Here is a 20494-nt window from a genome sequence, read left to right as displayed (position 1 = left end):
TAGCACATCCAGTATTTAATAAGTTTAATTTGTAGGAAGTTTGTATGATGACCCTGCTTCAGGCCTATGTGATTAGATATCAGTTTAAAACTTCGAATTGCAGAGGAATAGAGCAGCATAATAGTAAAGAACTCAGGTCCTAGATTCAAACCCAGTTAAAATTCAGAATTTTTATATGACCTAGGGCAAATTCTTGACCTCTCAAGCTTCTTTTTCTCATTAATCAAGTAGAAATCAAAGTAATTGCATTTCTTTTATAGAATTTTTTGAAGGAGAAAAGTCCTTTCGTACAGTAATTGGAACACAGAAAGCATTCAGCAAACTTTTAATTACAATTCTTGTTTTTCTGTTGATCAAAAATGGTTTGCCCTAGATGATTGCTATTAGTACTCTTCACCCTGGGCTCTAATAGAGATTTAGGCTGCCTCTAGAAATCAAATTCATTTCTAAAGGAATAAAAATGAACCAGTAGAGGGACTTCCCTGGAGGCCCAGTGATTAAGAGTCCACACTTCCAATGCAAGGGGTGTGGGTTCAATCCCTGGCTGAGGAACTAAGATCTACAAGCCACAGGGCGTGGCCAAAAAAAAAAAAAAAAAAAAAAAAAAAGAACCAGGAGTAAGAAGATTTAGAACAACGAGCTTCAGATCTTGATGACATTGCTGTTATCGTTTCTAACTGTCCTATGGAATGTGAGCACCTCTGAATGACACACCTCAAAGCAGGTCTCTTGGACCAGAAGTCTCTCACTTGGCTGCTTTATTCTAGCACTTTTGGCTTAAAGAACAAAACTCCACATAAGAAATAAGCTATGTTTATAGTTGCTTGGAAATATTTGGAATATCAGCTGTTTCCATTGTCTAATAGTCCTCTTGAAGTCTAACAGATTCACTACACTATCTCATCACTTTCTTGTTACACAGACATCACAGCCTTCCTGGACTCTTTTTGGATCTATTGTCTTCTTTCTTTATCTGACTTACTCCTCTTCATCCTTCCAAACCCTGCTCAGATGTGTCTCCAAAAAAGCCTTGCCTAACTCCATCAGTTTGCATTGGGGACAGTGTTTTTCAGCTTCCTGTGATATCATCCAGTTTCTCTTATGTCGGACTGTGTCTGAGTTCAGTTAAATCAAAACTGATAAATGCTTTACTCAATATCTGTGTTTGTGCATGCTCAGTCACGCAGTCCCTGGCATTCTCCAGGCAAGACTGCTGGAGTGGGTTGTGATTTTCTCCTCCAGGTGATCTGCCTGACCCAGGGATGAAACCTGCATCTCCGATGTCTCCTGCATTGGCAAGTGGATCCTTTACCACTGAGCCACATGTCGTTGTTGTTCAGTCACACAGTTGTCTCTGACTCTTTGTGACCCCATGGACTGCAGCACGCCAGGCCTCCCTGTCCATCACCAGCTTCTGGAGCTTACTCAAACTCATGTCCATTGAGTCGGTGATGCCATCCAACCATCTCATCCTCTGTCATCCCCTTCTCCTCGCACCTTCAATCTTTCCCAGCATCAGGGTCTTTTCCAATGAGTCAGTTCTTCGCATCAGGTGGCCAAAATATTGGAGTTTCAGCTTCAGCATCATTCCTTCCAATGAATATTCAGGACTGATTTCCTTTAGGATTGACTGGTTGGATCTCCTTGCAGTCCAAGGGAGTCTCAAGAGTCTTCTCCAACACCACAGTTCAAAAGCATCAATTCTTTGGCACTCAGCTTTCTTTATAGTCCAACTCTCACATCCATATATGACTACTGGAAAAATCATAGCTTTGACTAGACAGACCTTTGTGGGCAAAGTAATGTTTCTGCTTTTTAATATGCTGTCTAGGTTGGTCACAGCTTTTATTCCAAGGAGCAAGCTTCTTTTAATTTAATGGCTGCAGTCACCATCTGTAGTGACCTGGAGTCACCTGGAAAGCCCAATTAAATACCTGCAAGGTGTTGTATTAATGTTACTTAAACCTAGTCAGTCGCAACTTAATTCACATAGCTCTGTATGTACTATATTCAATGTGTATGATTTAGGAGTATTGTAATATGAAACGTAGGAACGAGTCTATGAAAATAAAAACCTCCCAGGCATGTGAAGATCTTAAAAGACAAAGCTATTAATGATCAAGCCCTTGAGAGTTCTCACGAAGAGTAGTATAGAGTAGGGAATATCTCTGTAAGACTCCGGACAGCACTGTCTGGGTTTGAGTCAGTTTTCTACTAGTTAGTAATTGTATGAGTTAGGTGAGTCATTTAATTTCTCTAAACCTCAATTTTCCCATCAGGAAAATGGGAAAAATTATGGTAATGAGCCTTGTGGTTTCTTCTGAGCCTGAGTGCCACATGACATTAATGACCACATCTAATGGACGGAGAGTTCCCAGGAAGTGCTCTGCCAGGAAGACTGTGTCACTCGGCAGACCGCTGTGTGTACGGGGCCCGGAACCAGGCCTGGGAATGCGGAACTTCTCGTTAGTGCTGGCTGACAGCAGAGCTGGTACCCATCAGGCATTCAGCGGAGGGACGTTCATCCGGACTGTTCCACAGCCTGCTAGTTGCCTCACTTCATTTTTCACTCAAGAATTGGAATGTTTGCTCATTGCAAACTTAGTCCTAGGATTCCTTTTAGCCCATTATTTCTTGGAGCTCCAGTACCTTGAGGATAATGTTCATGCTCTTGAGCTCTTGAGCATTCCAGGCCTTCTGGGGTCTGGGCTCCACCTGGAGAGCCCTGCTCCTCTCCTGCTCCACTTGCGCTGCTCTTCTGTGGTCTCTGGGCAACTCGAGACCCCTCTTTCCTCTGCTCCTTCTGTCTGCTGTGTCTCCCAGCTCCCAGCCTACACCCTAGAGTGTGTCATCATGAAAAACTTGCTCTAATACTGTTTCCTCTCTGAAGGTATTTTTGATATTCTCCTTGTCCATCCCGAGCAGTTTTAGGCTGTCTGTGTACATCACTATTTTATGTATGTGTGTGTGAACATCTATGCATGTTCACATCAGGCTGTACTGTTTTCAGTGTGTCTGTTATCCCCAGCAAACTGTAAGCTCCAATGTGTTAGTCTCAGAAAAATTACCTGACACCTAGTAGAGTGTCTGACATAAAGTGTATTATAAATAAATGTAGATTGAATCTTGCTACGTCACTTTATTGAGTGAAGGATTGGGTTGAGGGAATGACTGACTCACTGATTGGCTGAATCAATGAATAGTCTTATATGGTAAAGGCTTCCCTGGTGGCTTAGTCAGTAAAGAATCTGCCTGCAAGGCAGGAGACCTCTTGCAGGAGACCCAGCTTTGATCCCTGGGTCAGGAAGAACCCCTGGACAAGGAAATGGCAACCCACTCCAGTAATCTTGCTTAGGAAATCCCATGGACAGAGGAACCTGGCAGGCCAAATTCATGGGGTTGCAAGAATCAAACACGACTTAGTGACTCAACTACCATTTGGCAAGGACTGTAAGTACAGTCTAGTTTGAGTTGAGGGCTATTGGTGTGATTACACAGGTAGGGACATACTTATGGGTTTAATGAGAGTTTTTTGGTGGCTGGTGTTGTTCTTTTCCTCCTTATAGTATGTATTGCTATGGCTGTATGACTCTAGCTTTTTAAACATTTATTTTTAACTGAAGGATAATTGCTTTACGATATTGTTTTGGTTTCTGCCATACATCAACATGAATCAGCCATGGGTATACATATGTCCCCTCCCTCTTGAACCTCCCTCTCACCCTATCCTACCCCTCTAGTTGTCACAAAGCACCAGTTTGAGCTCCCTGTGCCTCTAGCTTTATATAGAATAGATTAGGGTGAGGGGGAGAGAAGAGACTGGTCCCCAGGCCTGGTGCTTCTGGTCTACCTTTTCTCCACACCTGCAAGTAAGGATGTGTCTATTTGGGTGGGGAACTCTTCTCTGACATTTCACTCTCTTATTCTTTGGAAGCTAATTTGAGAAACAGGGAGAGCCCAGTGTCTGCAGCTCATACTTGCAACTTCTCCCCCTGCTGCCCAGGGGGGCCTTTTCCAGACACGGGGACATAATGTAGTTGAGGAGGTCACTAGAGTGGGCAGGAGGGTCGGGTGCAGATCCAGCAGGCCACTTGAGCCCTCTGGACCTTCGCCTCCTCATTTATTAAAGGAGAGGTCACTGTGCCCCCTCCAGCTTGGACCTTCTAGAGTTCTGAGATGACTACCGTGCTGATAAGGATGATCACCTGTTGGTGGTGACTTTAGGAGGGGGTCAGTGATGGGTTCAAGTCCTCCAGGCAAGCTCTGGCCCTCGTGGCATAAAATCAAAGAGGGCACGTTTTGTTAATGTGCTTTATCTTGCCATCAGCTCTGGGAACTTATTCCACTGGGTGATCACAGCGAGGCGGCCTCCTCATGTAAGGAGACTCGATCCCAGGAGCAGCTGCCCTCTGACCTCGAGCATTACTCACCCTGTCACTAGTCCCCAGACTGGCCCACTGCCTGTCGGGAGCTGCAGCTGGGCCAGGAATGAAACAGGATGCTTGCTGGGAGAGGGGGCAGGGTGGAGACCAACGGGCTGGAGGAAGATGCAGCCTGGACCAAACACACATACATGCTCAGCTTGAGGGCTTGAGGAAATGTGACTGCATCGTGATCTGGGACAAAGACGTGGCCAGACGGGCCCCTGGGAGAAAAGTGTCTGGATGCTGGTACCCAGACAGGAGGAAAAGATCGTAGCTGTGCCAAACCAAACAGTCAAAGCGTGAGGGGCAGCCTTGCCTGATGGGTTGGTGGCTCCAGTCACCTTTGCCTGTGTTTCTCTTCTAATGCAGAGATCTGCCTGCAATAACAAACAACAGGGAGCAGCCCAGATCTCAGTTCCTGACGGGCTCCGTGGTGGGAGAGAGAACAAACGTTACAAAAAGCCAGCCCAGGCTAGGGCCGTGTTTAACAAGGAGCAAGCTCATTCCAGTGGACGGAGCCTTGAATGTTCTCCAGCAGCTGCGGGTCTGGAGGGCTCAACAATAAGTCCTTCCAAGAGGAGGTCATGCACTTTGGTAGATGTTACCCCAGGTACTCTATCCTGCTCCCAGAGGCTAATGAACGGTGAGAGGAGGTGATGGGGAGATGCTGGGGGCACAGAGCGAAGAAAGGTTCGAGTAATATCAGGAAGGAGTCAGCGACCAAGGCTCTAAACCACCATGCTTTCAGGTTGGACCTGGGCTCTGCAACTGGCTCATGACCTTGAGCAAGTTCATTAATCACATGCACTGAGCTTCAGTTCTCATCTTGCTTGTGGGAAATGGAAGGAAATCCCTATTGAAAACAGACGGTGAACTGAGACATTTCATATATGATAGCCACAGATACACGGAAGTACTGCTCTTTCCTTCACTAAAGTATATGACTGAGTTCATTCTTCTCATGTTGCAGACGTTCTTCTATGGAGAACAAAGACAAGAACTAGAAAAGAGAGAAATGCCATATTTTTGTAAAGGACATGTTTGCCTTCCCTGGTGTTTGCCCACAAGGGCAGAGATTTTGAGGGGGGAGTTAATGATCACTCTGGCAGGACACACCCTCAGAGATTCTCTAAACTTGAGAATAAAGCAGAGATTGCAATGGTCACCAGTTCTATATCCTAGGAAACAGAAGGAAATAGGCTGTGTGTGTTATCTCTCCAAGCCCAACCTCTTTGATTCGGGTTTTGACTCAGAACACCAGCAACTTCATCCAGAGACTGAAACACCTTTTGAGATTCCAGCTCACGACACAGAGGCCCTTGGCTCTTCCTTCTGGTTTAGTGCAGCTGCTCTGCCGGACTGAAGGCAGGGCTGAAGCGGTGCTGGTGGATTCTGCCAGAGGAGTGGCCAGAGAGATGCTCACAGAACACAGTAAACAGGACATGGAGGAAATCAGGAGCTGGACTTGGGCTGTTACCGAGCCCCCCCACCTCCCCCCAACTACCCTGCTCATTGTCAGGAAACGGGGGGGAGCTGAGAGCCACTGAGCACACAATGATGCTGCGGGAAGTGGCCTTTATAAATACGCAGGGGTCAGGGCCAAGCCTGGCAAACAATAGGGGGAATGGAGATGGAGGGCAGTGGGTGTGGAGTGTAGGGAAGGCCAGGATGACTCCATCAATGACAATAGCTGAGCAGGCAGTTGGTGGGGGTGGAGGTGCACAGGGAGGCTGGGGGTTGGGAACCAAACAATACAAATTGCCTGCGACCCTGTAGCCACAACAAAGGGCAGTGGATTCTGTTAATAGTCCGCAGAGTGTCCCATTGTTCCTTCCATAACTTCTCCCTGGCCCCTACACGGCAGAGATCTCTGTTTTGCTCTATTTACTGGAAGCTGCCCCTGATTCAGAGGGTGCTGCTCCTCACCAGCGGTGAGCAGTGTGGGCTGTTTGGCCACATTTTCTGCCTTGAGTTCGTCCTTTTAAGCAAATAGGCACCAAAGCCAGCTTGGGAAGGCTGGTGTGGAAGGGACAGAGGGCAACAGGCAGTGCTCCCTGACATGCTCTTTGATGTAATCTCCCTCGATTCACTTGGATGGATAGATGGATGGATAGATCCATGGGGATGGATAGATGAGAATGTCACCCTCATTTGCCGTGTAGGGAGATACAGCTACCAAGTAGACCTTCCCTGGTGGTTCAGTCAGTAAATAATCTGCCTACCAATGCAGGAGACAAGGGTTCAATCTCTGCATCGGGAAGATCCCCTGGAGAAGGAAACAGCTACCCACTCCAGTAATCTTGCCTGGAGAATCCCATGGACAGAGGAGCCTGATGGGCTACAGTCCATGGGGTCGCAAAGAGTCAGACACGACTTAGTGACTGAACAACAGCAACACCCACCACGGGCAAAGACGGTTGTGTGGTTATGGCTCAAGTCAGACATGTAAACTCAGCAGATCAGATGTTCTGTCCGTCCGTCATTATTCTGTTTTCCAGTGCTTCGTTGTAAATATAGCTACACGTTTAATTGGGTAATGAATTATTCCATGGTCATCCCTTTCTCTGAAATGGGAGCTTTTTGAAGGCTGGTGCTAGATCTCTCCCGTTGATGTGGTTTCCCCAGGGCTCAACATAGTTCCTCCCGTGAAATTGGCCCTGAGTTAATATTCATTGAGTAACTAGAGGATGCATGCTTTTTTTGCTGGTGAGTCCCCTCCCTGTACAGCCTATACAAGGAGCCATCTGGACCCTGTGACCTGGGCTGGCTTTATCAGAGCGGCCTTAGCACAGGTCATCTAGATCTAGGAAGACTTGACCATGGGGGTGTCCTCAGGGTGCTCTCTCAGGACCACGGAGTATGCTGTGCCAGCAAAGGAGCTGCTCCTTAAATATCTTGTAGCATATATAATTAATTAGAATGTTGTCTGAATTGGGGTGAAATAAAAGGCATATGAAATTCAAATGGAGATTAAGCCAATTTTTATCTATTTTAATAATTGTTTATAACATACATTAAAAAAAAATAGGCTTTGCCTTTTAGTGAGAAAATACTAAACAAAATGCAAATTTAGAGCTTGCTAAAGGTAGCTTAACTCTAACCTGAACCTTCACATTCTGCTGGTGAAAGTAGAAACAGCCATATATTTTGTAGCAAGCCATCTTGCATAAGGCATCTCAAAAGCCTGAAAATATTCAGCTTCTTCAACCCAGCAGTTTTATTCTGGGACTCTTTCATGAAAATGTAGACAAAAAATTATAACCAAAGATGTTTATCATAGCTTTATACTAATAATGCTTAAAGTAGGAAATAATTTGTCTAATAATAGGGGATTTTAAATTAAATTACTAATGTGAAAAAAGTAGAATATTATGATGCCATTGAATTAAGTTAATTAAATTAATGGTGTGCTGTGCTGTGCTCAGTTGTGTCTGACTCTTTACAATCTTGTGGACTGTAGCCCACCAGGCTCCTCTGTCCATGGGGATTCTCCAGGCCAGAATACTGGAGCCGGTTGCCATTTCCTCCTCTGGGGGATCTTCCCGACCCAGGGATTGAACCCGCGTCCCCTGTGTCTCCTGCATTGACAAGCAGGTTCTTTACCACTAGCGCCACCTGGGAAGCCCCTTAATTAAATTAATGATATCTTGAAAACTTATGTATACTTTGGGTTAGTGATTATTATTTGACAAAATGAAAAAATGTAGGTGCAAAATACATACAGCTTATATTCTCAACTATGAAAATACACATTTAAATCTAAAAAAGACTATAAACAAAGTTTTAAACTATTGGTGGTGATGCTGTCAAGATGTCAGAGTAGTGGTTTACTATTTTTTTTTGATATGTTTTTCTGCTTTTTATAAAAGTGGAAATGTATTTATAAACAAGTATTTTATAATTGGTTTTTGAAAGTTTTGCCCTGGTAAGTTTACTTTTTAAGTTCCAAATTTTCTCTGTGAACCTCTGGAAGGAGTGAAATGTTGGAGTGAGTCTCTCCATAAAAAAAAAAAAAAAAAAAAAGAGGAAGGGAGAGGCTTAGTTGTTGAAGGAAATATTCTTCTGATTTGGGGAAAGATCATGAGGGAATCACTATTGTAATATGGGAAGACATTCTACGTGTCCACACTCTTTTTTTCCCTCCCTGCTGCTAAGCTGTGAATGAAGAACGTATTTAGCAGAGGCTGTGGGAAGTGGCAGCCACATGACAACTTGAAGTGAAGAAGGCATGGTCTCAGCTGCTAGAGGTTGTCGTGGTCTTTGATGTGAGAAGGCTTTCGGGCAGAAGTCTGCTTTGATGGAAGGGTGAGAGGCAGACACCATAGGATGAAGTTGACGAACCAAGGTTAGGTCAAGAAATAAGAGTTAACATCGGTTGCATACCCACCACACGCCAGGCACTGTTTTGAGTATTTAGTATATGTTAATTCCTTTTATCCTAGTGGCAAATCCATGAGCTGTGTATATTACTTTCCTCATTTTAGAGATTAGTGAGTGGAGGCATAACATGCAAGTAATTTGCCCAAGGTTACAGGACTAGTGGATAAATCAGGAATTGAATTCAGGAAATCTATCTGAGAGCCCTAGCTTTTTCATCATGATCTAATCCCTCTCTGATAAAAGCTCTGAACAATAGAAAGGTAGGATATTAGTCCCAGGTGTTCACAATTCTCATAGCCCCGGGACACATTCATCAGGACAAGAAATGACACTTAAATAGAAGATAGTATTGTAAAAGGAAATAGCTAGTGTTCCCTTAAAACCTCAAGTCCCATTCAATACTTATTTGTTTAATAAATATTTATAGAGGGCAGGATGTCCTGGAAGGGGTGATAAAAGACTGACTGTAGAAAGACAGACAGACAAGTAAGTAAATGGTGACGGGCCCTGAGAGCCCTTGGTGGACTGACAGAGATTGATGTGATTACACGGATATTTTAGAGAAGACTCTGACAATCAGTACAACAGCTGGGAGCCTACAGGGAGACAGATCAGGAAATAATACAGCAATCAGATCAGATGTACTGAGGGCTTGAAATGCAGTCATCTGAGTTGGATGGAAAACACAGAATTGGTGACTATATAGCAGTTGGGGTACCATCAGGAAAGAGATGGCACAGTCTAGCTGGGAGTTGTTATAAGTTTAATATAGGGATGACTTATGATCCAAAAGGATATATGCACTTCAATGCTCATTGCAGCTCTGTTTACAGTAGGCAAGACTTGGAAGCAACCTAAATGTCCATCGACAGAGGGATGGATAAAGAAAATGTGGTTGTTGTTCAGTTGCTAAGTTGTGTCCACCTCTTTGTGACTCCATGGTACATATATACAGTGGAATATTACACAGCCATCAAAAAGAATGGAATTTAAAAAATGAAATAACGTCATTTGCAGCAGCATGGATGCACCTGGAAATTGTCATACTGAGTGAAGTAGGTCAGACAGAGAAGGAGAAATATCATATGACATCCCTTATATGTGGAATCTAAAAGAAATGATGCAAATGAGCTTACAAAACAGAGACTCACAGACTTAGTTAGAGAAAGAACTTAATGGTTGCCAGGGGAAAGGATGGGTGGAAGGGATAATTAGAGAGTTTGGGATGGACGTGTACATGCTGCTGTATTTAAAATGGATAGCCAACAAGGACCTACTGTAGAACACAGGGAACTCTGCTCAATGCTATGTGGCAGCCTAGATGGGAGGGGAGTTTGGGAGAGAATGGATACATATATATGTATGGCTGAGTTCCTTCGCTGTTCACCTGAAACTGTCACAACATTGTTAATCGGCTTTACCCCAATACAAAATAAAAAGTTTTAAAAAATATATACGGATGAATTACAGAGTATGAGAGTGGGGATTGAGCGGTACCCTGAGGTTGGTAACATCAGGAGGCAGGAGGCTCTACCTCCTCCAAGTTCGATGAGCAACAGGAAGGGATGGTTATCAGAACCCAGAACAAGCCATGTGGAAACGAATTTGTGATGGGCTCTGGCCTTATGTCCAGAATATAGCCAGTCCATGGGGACCTGACAGGGAAGGAGAAGGGAAATAAATAAAACACCTTTTCTCTCCTGCCTCCTTCCAGTCTCTGGCCAGTGCTCACCAAAGGCTGAGTGCAACTGGCAGCCAGAGTTCAAAGGAGCTCAATGGTTTATGTCACAGAAGTCAGTCTCCTTAGGGGGTGTGTTTGGGAGGGGGAAGTGAGCCTGGATGGAGGGGCGTCTGGAAGGTGTCTGGCTCACTTATGTATGAGCTTCCCGGGTAGCTCAGTTGGTAATCTGCCTGCAATGTAGGAGACCCCAGTTTGACTCCTGGGTTGGGAAGATCCCCTGGAGAAGGGATAGGATACCCACTCCAGAATTCATGGGCTTCCCTGGTGGCTCAGACAGTAAAGAATCCACCTGCAATGCAGGAGGCCTGAGTTCGATCCCTGGGTTGGAAAGAGGCCCTGGAGGAGGGTATGGCAACCCATTCCAGTATTCTTGCCTGGAGAATCCTAATGGACAGAGGAGCCTGGAGGGCTACAAGCCCATGGGGTCACAAAGAGTCAGACATGACTGAGCAACTAAGCTCAGCGCATACTACTGTACATGCGTAAGCACTCATATATAGCAGTGATGGTGTGGGTTGACTCTGTCACAAGTCCCAGGTTTCTCTGATGCTTCATTATTTCTAGGTCCTAAAATAGGGAATATAGGAAGATGTACAGAGCGAGGATGAACGTGGTGTGTTCTGCTTGGAATGCATTTTTGAAGTGCATGTGACAAATTCATGTAAAACATCTAATACATAGTTAGTATATACTCAGCTAAGAAGAGAGGATGAGGGATGTGGAAACTGATAGTCACCATGAGTTATCTAGGCGAGAGATAAAGCCATTGGGAGGTGGCTGGGGAGAATATGCACAGTGATGACTAAGGCCTGGAGGATCTCCAATCTTTAAAGACGTGATGGAAGCAAAGGCACCCAGAAGAAGCTTCCAAAGAAGCACAGAAGCTTCCAGATCCCTCTTAGCCTGGCCACTGCCCGTGTGCCAGGATCCTTGGGTTTGTATTTCTGTACATGGGCTCCTGCCATTCCAAGGGTGTGGGATGCAGAGTGATGGGATCGTAAGCTGAGAAGTTTAAGACCTGAGTTTGTCTGCTGGGCCTCGGTATAGAAACTCAAATGCTGACCTTTCCTCTTAAAGCCTTCCTCACTTTTTGGGAAGAGCACTGTTTGACCACATCCTACCTCTCGGGGTGTTTTTAAGGATAAATGAGATAACGTCTGTAAGGCCCCTAGAGAGGAAGTACCAGTGCAGATAAGCATATGCTTGGGTATTTTTAGCTGACAGCATTCGGTGTTCAGGACGTGCCATTTAGCAATTCCTGGAGCCTTGAAAAGGAAAGAGAAAGGGGTGGGGAGACAGGGAATCAGAGGCAGACAACAAACATTGTTTTTCGAGAAATCCCTCCTACCCTGAGTGTAAGAATCCACGTCAAAGGAAGCAAACACCATGTGTAGATAAAACAGGAAGGTGACAGGTTTGCTTGCTTGCAACCAAGACGGTTCATGCCAAAGGGCCAGCCCTGGCAGTTCGTTTGCCCTAGGGGGTGGAGGTCCAATCGCCGCCTCCTCCACTGATAATGAAAGCAAGGTTAAGTGACTCTCCGTCCTGTACAGAATGGCAGGAAACACCTTCATCACCCATGACTCTTGGAGAGAGTGGCCCGGGTGGGGGTGGGGCGTGCATTTCCTGCCCAGATTCCAGAAAGGGTGCTCAGACTGTTAGGAGGCATGAACCTGCTGACCCAACAGATGCAAGGCTGTGGAGTGACCACAGGGCCTGGCCTGGCCCACCCGTGTCCGTCCATATCTGCTTCATAAGCACAAAGCCTTCAGAACATAATAACAGGAACCTTAGAAAGATAACTTACTTGGAGAAAGGTCTTAGAAGAGTTCATCTGACTGTTTCTTTCTCTTTTTTTAAACTTTAATTAATTAATTAATTTTTATTTTTGGCTGTGCTGGGTCTTCGCTGCTGCGTGTGGGTTTCTCTAGTTGCGGTACATGGGCTTCTCATCCCGGTGGTTTCTCCTGCTGTGTGCCACGAGCTCTAGGACACACACGGGCTTCAGTAGTTGTGGTACACGGGCTTAGTTGCTCTGAGGCCTGTGGGATCTTTCCTGACCAGGGATCAAACCTGTGTCTCTTGCATTGCAAGGCAGGCTCTTAACCACTGGACCACCAGAGAAGCCCCATTCAACTGCTTCTTCAGTGCTCTTTTCCATGCTGCAGTGAGATCTTTATTTTAGAAATAACACATGCCCTCTGTAGGCACCTAAATGCGATGCATTGGAGAAGGCAAAGAAGCTTGAGTACCTGTTATGCCATCGGATCTGAGTTAAACATTTTATATACATTATGTCATTGAACTCTGTCTACAAAACTTTAGTGGCTGTTGGTGCATCTTTATAGATAGGTCAGCTGAGGTAGACATCCAGAGTTGATTTGAAATAATTAGATCTGGGTCCAAGTCCTACCTGTACTCTACAGAGTGGAAGTGGAAGTTGCTCAGTCATGTCCGACTCTTTGCAAACCCATGGACTATATAGTCCATGGAATTCTCCAGGCCAGAATACTGGAGTGGGTAGCTGTTTCCTTCTCCAACTCTACATAAGCAGTGTGGTATTTGGTAAGTAATTTAACCTCTCCAGGCTCAGTTTATACACACACTGGGGGACATAACTTTCTTCATGAGATTATTATGAAAGTTAAATGAGATACAGCAGACAAATTTTGAATTTAGTTTTATATTATGTCTGTGTTCTTTCCATGACTACCCTGTTAAACACAGAAGTCCAAAATGACACAGAGTACCATTAGGATGCTTTTCACAAGCTGCTTTGCCCCAAAGATGCAAGTTTATTTCAGAGTAAAATGAATGGGAGAGTATAATTTTATTCAGAACATGGTCATCAACTAACAAGTTTTTGTTTTCTTAAAGTGGAAAGAGTATGCCCTCTGTAGACACCTTCAGAGATATCTAGACAGGTGTTTCTTGATTGTGTAAGATTATCGCTTGGTTTGTGAAGGAGTGACAGACAGAACGTATTATAGAGAGACTGGGGATGAAGCTCACATCACATGCCCAGATCTTGCACGTTGAGCGGTTTGATATCAAGACAGCAATCACCTGTAAGATAAAAGATTGGGTGATATACAATTTCCTTAGAAGATGGGAAGGCTTTAATCACACGAAGCCATGAAACATTCGCCTTACCAAAGACCCAGTTCTCTTAATTACAAATGAAGAAATTAGAAGCCAAGTCAGTCTTGCTCAAATTCTAATAGTCAGCTAAGTCCAGAATTGGGATGGGCATTCCTCAGCTTTGACCCAAGTCTTTTCCTACTACATCACACACCCCTTTTTGCATTTTATATCTCTCACATTTTAGCTTCTCCTCTCCCCTTTTCTGGGTATTTCCCCCTAAAGCAGTGGATGGGGTTTGTAATAGTGCCTTGCCATGAGAAGTGTTCATTAAATGTTTGTCACAAGAATGAACAACAGAATACCTGGAGGCATTTTATTCAAATGTTTTCTCAAATCTCTGGCTTTCCTCTTTGGTTTGGGTTTGAGTCAGTTCACATAATATAAACAGCAGTTCACTTAGAGATAGAAAATGAAGAAAAATTGTTCTTTTATTTTTTAAGGATTTTTTTTTTTTTAATGAGGATTTGTTACAATATTGCCTCTGCTTTATGTTTTTGGATTTGGGGTCACAAGGCCTGTGGGATCTTAGGTCCCCAACCAAGGGTCAAACCTGTATCCCCTGCTTTGGAAGTTGAAGTTTTAACCACTGGATTACCAAGAAAGTCTCAACTGTTCCTTTTTAAAAAATGTTCCATTCTTCTTATACTCTCAGGATCATCACTCATTTGAGGAATATTAAATATTACAATTGCCACCAAAAGCCAACAATGATGCCCCCAGTGCCAAGTCTCTGGCAGTGACTGCTTCTTGCCAATGGAGAATTAGATGAAATGACAGGGTTAACTCCCAACGGGACACCAGGCGTTGGTGACGAGAAACTATTGCTGATCTGGGAGACGCGTCAGTTACTCTCCTGACAGTCCGAATGGAGTGGAGGAAGGGTTTCGTCCGTGCCTAGCATATTACCTCCTTTCATCATTTATCAAGGCCTTTGATGTTCTTCACCATGTGAGTAGGAGGAAATCAAGGTGCTTTCTTCCAACCCGAGTTTGGAAATTCCATTTGTGCGAAGTTTGCAAATGACTGGGCAGAAGTGAGCTCTTCACATGAAAAGGAGAGGCCAGCATCAGCATATCCCGTATAACTTGAGTCTGCTCTTCTCGAAGGCCTCACCAGGATTCAAGAGGCCCCAAGGGAACGTGCGGCCTATGGAGTGGAAAGGTTAAATGAGTTTTATCGTCTTCTCACAAAAACGACAATTCTCGTGTCAAGTTTCATTTAGGTGATAAATGTCATGGTGGGAAGGGACAGCAGTGAGCCCACCTCCTTGCTCATCAGCCTGCCCATGGGATGGCCAAGGGGAAGGACATGGCAGAGAGACTTGGAAGGAATGGCAAATAGCCCGCCGTGCTCTGGAAGAAGGGTCTCATCTGACAGTAACTGAGAGATCTCTGGTCTCAAAACACAGCTGTGTTGAGTTCCAGACCAATCCCTGCCATATAAATTTATGTCCGGGTCAATATATGCTCCCCACCCGCAAGAAACCATTGACAGAGATAACAGATCCAGAAGTCTGGATACTGACATTGCCATCTTGGTTGAGCTCCTTTCACAGATTCTCTGAGTATTTACACCAGATATAAAATGGTTACCCAGCTTCCAAACAATTGTAATCTGTGAAATTAGTTGTCTGTGAACACTTTTTTTTTGTTGTTTGGTAAGGAAGGGCTGGTGAATGCTTAATATGAGCCAACTTCATGGTAGATACTCAGTAAATTTAGGTGGAATGAAAGAAGCTAATTGAACTTCATGTTGCAGAATTTGATTCCTCCCTTTAAGACCGTGCTGCTCGAAATGTGATCCAGCATCCTCATTATCTGAGCAATTGTTACCCAAAGTGCCAAATCTCAGGGCTCACTCCAAACCAACTGGATGAGTATCTGCATTTTAGCCAAATCCTTAAGAGATGGATACGCACATTAAAGTTTGAGAAGCTCAGCTTTAAGATGCTGAACCAGTGAGTTGGGTGGTTTCCACAGGGCCAATGATGGTGCTTTTTACATCTTTTAATCTCAATGATAAAGACCCTCCCAGACCTAGATAACTGAAACAAGCAAACATCTCTGTAGCACAAAGTCAACTTGCATTCTTTTCTAGGGAAAAAAAAAGTGTATCTTCTAAAATAACTTAATACTAAATTTCTCATTCCTCCTTTCAAATGTTACAATTCTTTATTAACACACCTTAGTCCCTTAAAAAAGTTTTGAGCTCTTGGAAAGTAAGGGTCATATTTCAGGTATTTCTATGTATCTGTACATTTTATACATAATAGCTGGTTTTAAAATGCTTGTTTAATAGTCTCAGACCTCCAGGTAAAAATAAGATATTCTCCCTCATTGCACTACACAGTCTCTGGGAAATAAAAATAAACATTTGTAACTATGTATTTCAGTATCTACTTTCTTAACGTCTTCTCCCCCTACTAGATACAAAAATTTATATGAGAATAAGACAAGATATGTCTCATTCACTTTGCTGCGATGTTTGCCAAATAGATAAATGCACAAGAGTAGCAAGCCTACAGTTAGACGTTTCAAAAGCTCATTAATCAAGTCATGATTTGCCTTTCTACTTTGAGAAGCCAAAAAAAAACCCAACTTCTGTATATACAATCTTTCTATAAAAAGATATATAATCTGTTTAACAGATTGAAAATATCCGTCCATCGCCTCCTTGAAGACCTGAATTTGGACCCTTCTTTCTCCATTGAACTGCATCTTCAGAAAGAAATTGTTTTCGATTCTCTGAAGTAGAAACTCTCAGTTTCAAGTCCTGAGAACTGTCGGTTTTATTTTCCTCCCAGAACTACCCTCCGCAAAGGAAGCCCTGTAGCATTCATCCCTCTGTGGGGACATCTCAGTGTCCCAGTTCCTCTGCCATCCAGCCAGCCCTCCGTCTCCATTTTTGGCTTTTTTATGGGCACATGAACCGACCTTCTGGTGTGCTGAGACTTTGGGGTTAAAATTTGTTTTGGGGTGTGTGTATGTGTATACGTTGCTCTGTTTTGTGGTGTTTCTTTGCAGCCCTTACCATCTGTGGGTGTTTTCTCCATCTGCCTTGGAACCACTGACTGTCAGCAGCCGCGGCTGTTTGTGCAGTTCTCTGCAAAAAATGGCTTCAAGTGTTACCTTGCCTGCTCCACTTTGGGGCGACCACAATGATGAACAGGCACGAACCCCTTGACACATGCACTTCACCTCCCCAGCGGGGCCGATAAGATCAAGTATGAGGGCGGCGAGCGGTCTGGCATTCTGTGCGCGTTCTGCGCAGAGCTGATGCTCAGCCCCCCGTTATGCCTTCTCAGGGCTGCTGGTGTTGCCAGGCTCCCCGGCCCCCCATTTTGGTCCCCCAGCTGGTGAGGGCCCTGCCTGAGTTTCCAGCGGGGCCTGAGGGTGCATTTCAGACACAGAGAAGGGCCTAGAACAACTCATATCTTGTCGCTTTCGTTGTTTATTTTCTAATATAGACATTTAAAAATTTACTCTTTTTTTCTTTTTTTGGCCACATGGCATGAAGGATCTTCGTCCCCCCACCAGGGATCCATTGGAAGCCTGGAGTCTTAACCACTGGACCACCAGGGAGTCCCCACCCATGGCTGATGCCCACCTCTGGCTATTTCTCCTCCTCTGCTAATAACAGTAATGAAGACAAATTTCTCACATGGTGAGCATTTTTACTGAGCCAGGTTCTGTGTTGAGGCATTTATAAATATATGTATATAAATATTCCCTGTCAGCCACCTCTCTACGTCTGAGCTCACAGGCAGAGCCCCACACACCCCAGTATCTAAACCAGAGTGAGGAGAGCTGGCTGTCCTTGCAGCCCACTCTGGGGCTGCTGCAGCTGGTGGTATTTCTGATAGGCTTTTCAAGCTTTTCTTTTTCTTCTAATAAGAATTCTGTCTGACTCGAAAGACAAGCAACCTGTGATGGAGGCAGGGTTAGATCGTAATCATGTTGTGGGCAAAAATCATCTGGGTCTAATCTTTATGACCAAAGACATACTCAGTAAACTCTAACTGACACTGTTGGTGCAACACTCAGTATTAAGAATCTGATGACCCCGGACACAGGAAACCCTGAGAATCACTTGTACTTGGGAGAAGACGTAGGATCCAGGGCTGGGTGTGGTGGGCAGCTCAGGGAATTTTGTTCAGTTGAACTGAAGATGGTAGGTGGTGGGGATTTTTTTTCCACAGATAAAAAAAATTGAGGCAAAGAGCAGGAAGTGGAATGGATCAGGATCCACAGGGAGTTAGCCACGGAACCAGTCATCAAGAAAGTTGCCACGGCAAGGGAATTGTTTTTCCCCTAACTGCAAAAGATGGCTACTCATGAAAAGAAGTTATTCATTTTCTTTTCCAGAAAGATGCCAAAAAACAAAATTATCAAGGGTCACACAGAAATATAGGGAAATGCCTTTCTTGAACATCTGTGATGTTCCAGGTTCCTTAGCTCTTTTTTAATGTTTTTATTTCTTTATTTATTTAGCTGCACTAGGTCTGAGTTGCAGCATGCAGGATCTTTAGCTGTGGCATGGGAATTCTTAGTTGCTGCATGTGGGGTCTAGTTCCCTGACTAGGGATCAAACCTGGGCCCCCTGCACTGGGAGTGTGGAGTGTTGGCCACTGCAGCACTAGGGAAGTCCCAGGTTCCTAAACTTCGAATTGAGGTATTTTGAACTTTGTTTCATAGATGGAGAATTTGAAGCTTGAAGAGGGTGAGTAATTTGCCCAAGGTCGCCCAGACAATAAGTAGGGGGATTTGATAAGGGTGCTGCCGTGTGTGACTATCACTCAGGCTGCCTCCCCACGTCTGAAATGCAAAACAGACAGACAGGCTCTAACTCAGCCTGTTGGGAGCTTGCAACCCATGGCAAGGCCTCTGGTCATCCATGTCCCAGCCTGTGAGCTGGGCCCTCTTCCTCGGGCATCTTCTGGTGCCTGGGGTGTTGTAGCCATTCCAGCAAGGGGGGTGCTGAGGCCTTTGTCTACATCCACTGTCTACAGCTACCTGCTTCTTCCCAGGCTGAGCCACTCTTCAGCCACAGACGGTTGGCTCAGTGTTTTCATCTTTGGTCCCCAGAGTCAGAGAAATAGTGTGTCCTGTTAGTAACTGTGAGAGTCCGACAGACACCCACCAAACATCCCAGCAGTCTCGGTAGCAGCAAGGATGAAATCCAGCCCCCACACACCGGGCAGCAGCATCTTCGATTGTAAAAGAGAACCAGAGCAGCAGGAGGAGTGATGGGGAGGATTTCGGAAGGCGTGGGGGTACCACTCTGCCCCAGAGCCCAGGAAGGGGAATTGGGAGAGACTTCATGTCATGGTCTGTATGCGGGTTGGAAAAGGATTTCCAGACACAGAGTATTTCAGAAAGAAGTGAATTTTTTAAGAACAAATGATGACATGCATGTGTAGTCGTGTCTGACTTTCTGTGACCCCCCATGGATTGGAGCCCACCAGGCTCCCCTGTCCATGGGATTCTCCAGGCAGGAGTACTGGAGTGGATGGCCATTTATCATCCCGACCCAGGGATCAAACTCATGTCTCTTGCATCTCCTTCTTTGGCAGATGGGTTCTTTACCATTGCACCATCTGGGGAGCCCATTAAGAACAAAGAGCAGAGATAATGTGGGCATTGCAAGCATAATGCCAATTGATCTAAGAGATCAGAGAGAGCTGATGCTTTTTGCGGGTTATTAGCCAAGTTTTATAGACTCAAGACAAAGAAAATTCCTGCTGGAAGGGTGGCATTAGGTGATTGTTTAGGGCACTATAGGGTGAGTGCCCTAAACTATTAGGGACATTTTTACCTAATATGGCGTCAAGGAGCTGGATCATTTAGATCAAATGGGCTCATGACAGTGTTTGCTATGGGGCTCAGTCAGTTCCGAGATGAACTTGATTCTGGGCTCCTCGTCTGTGGCCTTGGTACAAGGCCTCGAACCTGTGACCTTGGTATGGGACTCCACACTTAAGAAAGTTGCTATGCTTTGATCACTGGGCTCATCTTGTGAAGGGCAACTCTAGCAAAGGGGGCCTCCTGTCCCGAGCTTGGTGCGTTGCTATCTCATCCCTTCTCAGTTGCCTCTGGGTCACCTGGCAGGCGGCTGCTTTCCCTCTTTCTGGTCTGCTTCCACATGTCAGAATCCCAGAGTCCAAAGTTCCAACAATTGTGTCAGCTTAATCAAAATCATGAGTTTCTCCAGAGGAGTTTTTGTTTGCAAAAAGGGTCAGGAATGGCGGGTTGGGAGAAGAGCAGGGAGAGAGCATGGGGGCATCAACAACCCCACCTCCCTCGTCTCCTCTGAGAACCCAGCTTGCTCTGGTCGCAGTTTCCTTTGCTTCAAGCAGTATAGGTGATAGGACGGGAGCTATTCACACACACGTGAAAGAACAGAATCGCTTCTGACTGCCTCTCAGATACTCCTTTCCTCTCAACACTCCCCCTCTTCAGAGGAGTGGAAAAGTTAAGTCATATCATTTTCTGGCTTTCAGAAGCTTACTTTGAGTCATCCTAGGGCCAGACCTTTATTTAAAAAATTCGAGCTGCAAAAAATTGCAAGCCTTACCCCCAAGGAGTGTGGCCATTCAAATATTTTCGGACAGGGTGGTCGTGTTTTATTCAGTGGTGCTGCGCTCGATTGAGAAATCATGTCAGACTCTTTGCAACCTCATGGACTGTAGCTCCTCTGTCCGTGGGATTTCCCAGGCAAGAATACTGGAGTAGGTTGCCATTTCCTTCTCCAGGGGATCTTCCTGACCCAAGGATTGAACCCAAATCTCCTGCATTTGCAGGCGGAT

Source organism: Bos mutus, chromosome 29, assembly GCF_027580195.1.
Source record: "Bos mutus isolate GX-2022 chromosome 29, NWIPB_WYAK_1.1, whole genome shotgun sequence".
NCBI lineage: Eukaryota > Metazoa > Chordata > Mammalia > Artiodactyla > Bovidae > Bos > Bos mutus.
The sequence above is the reverse complement of the archived record's forward strand: the minus strand, read 5'-3'. Positions refer to the sequence as shown.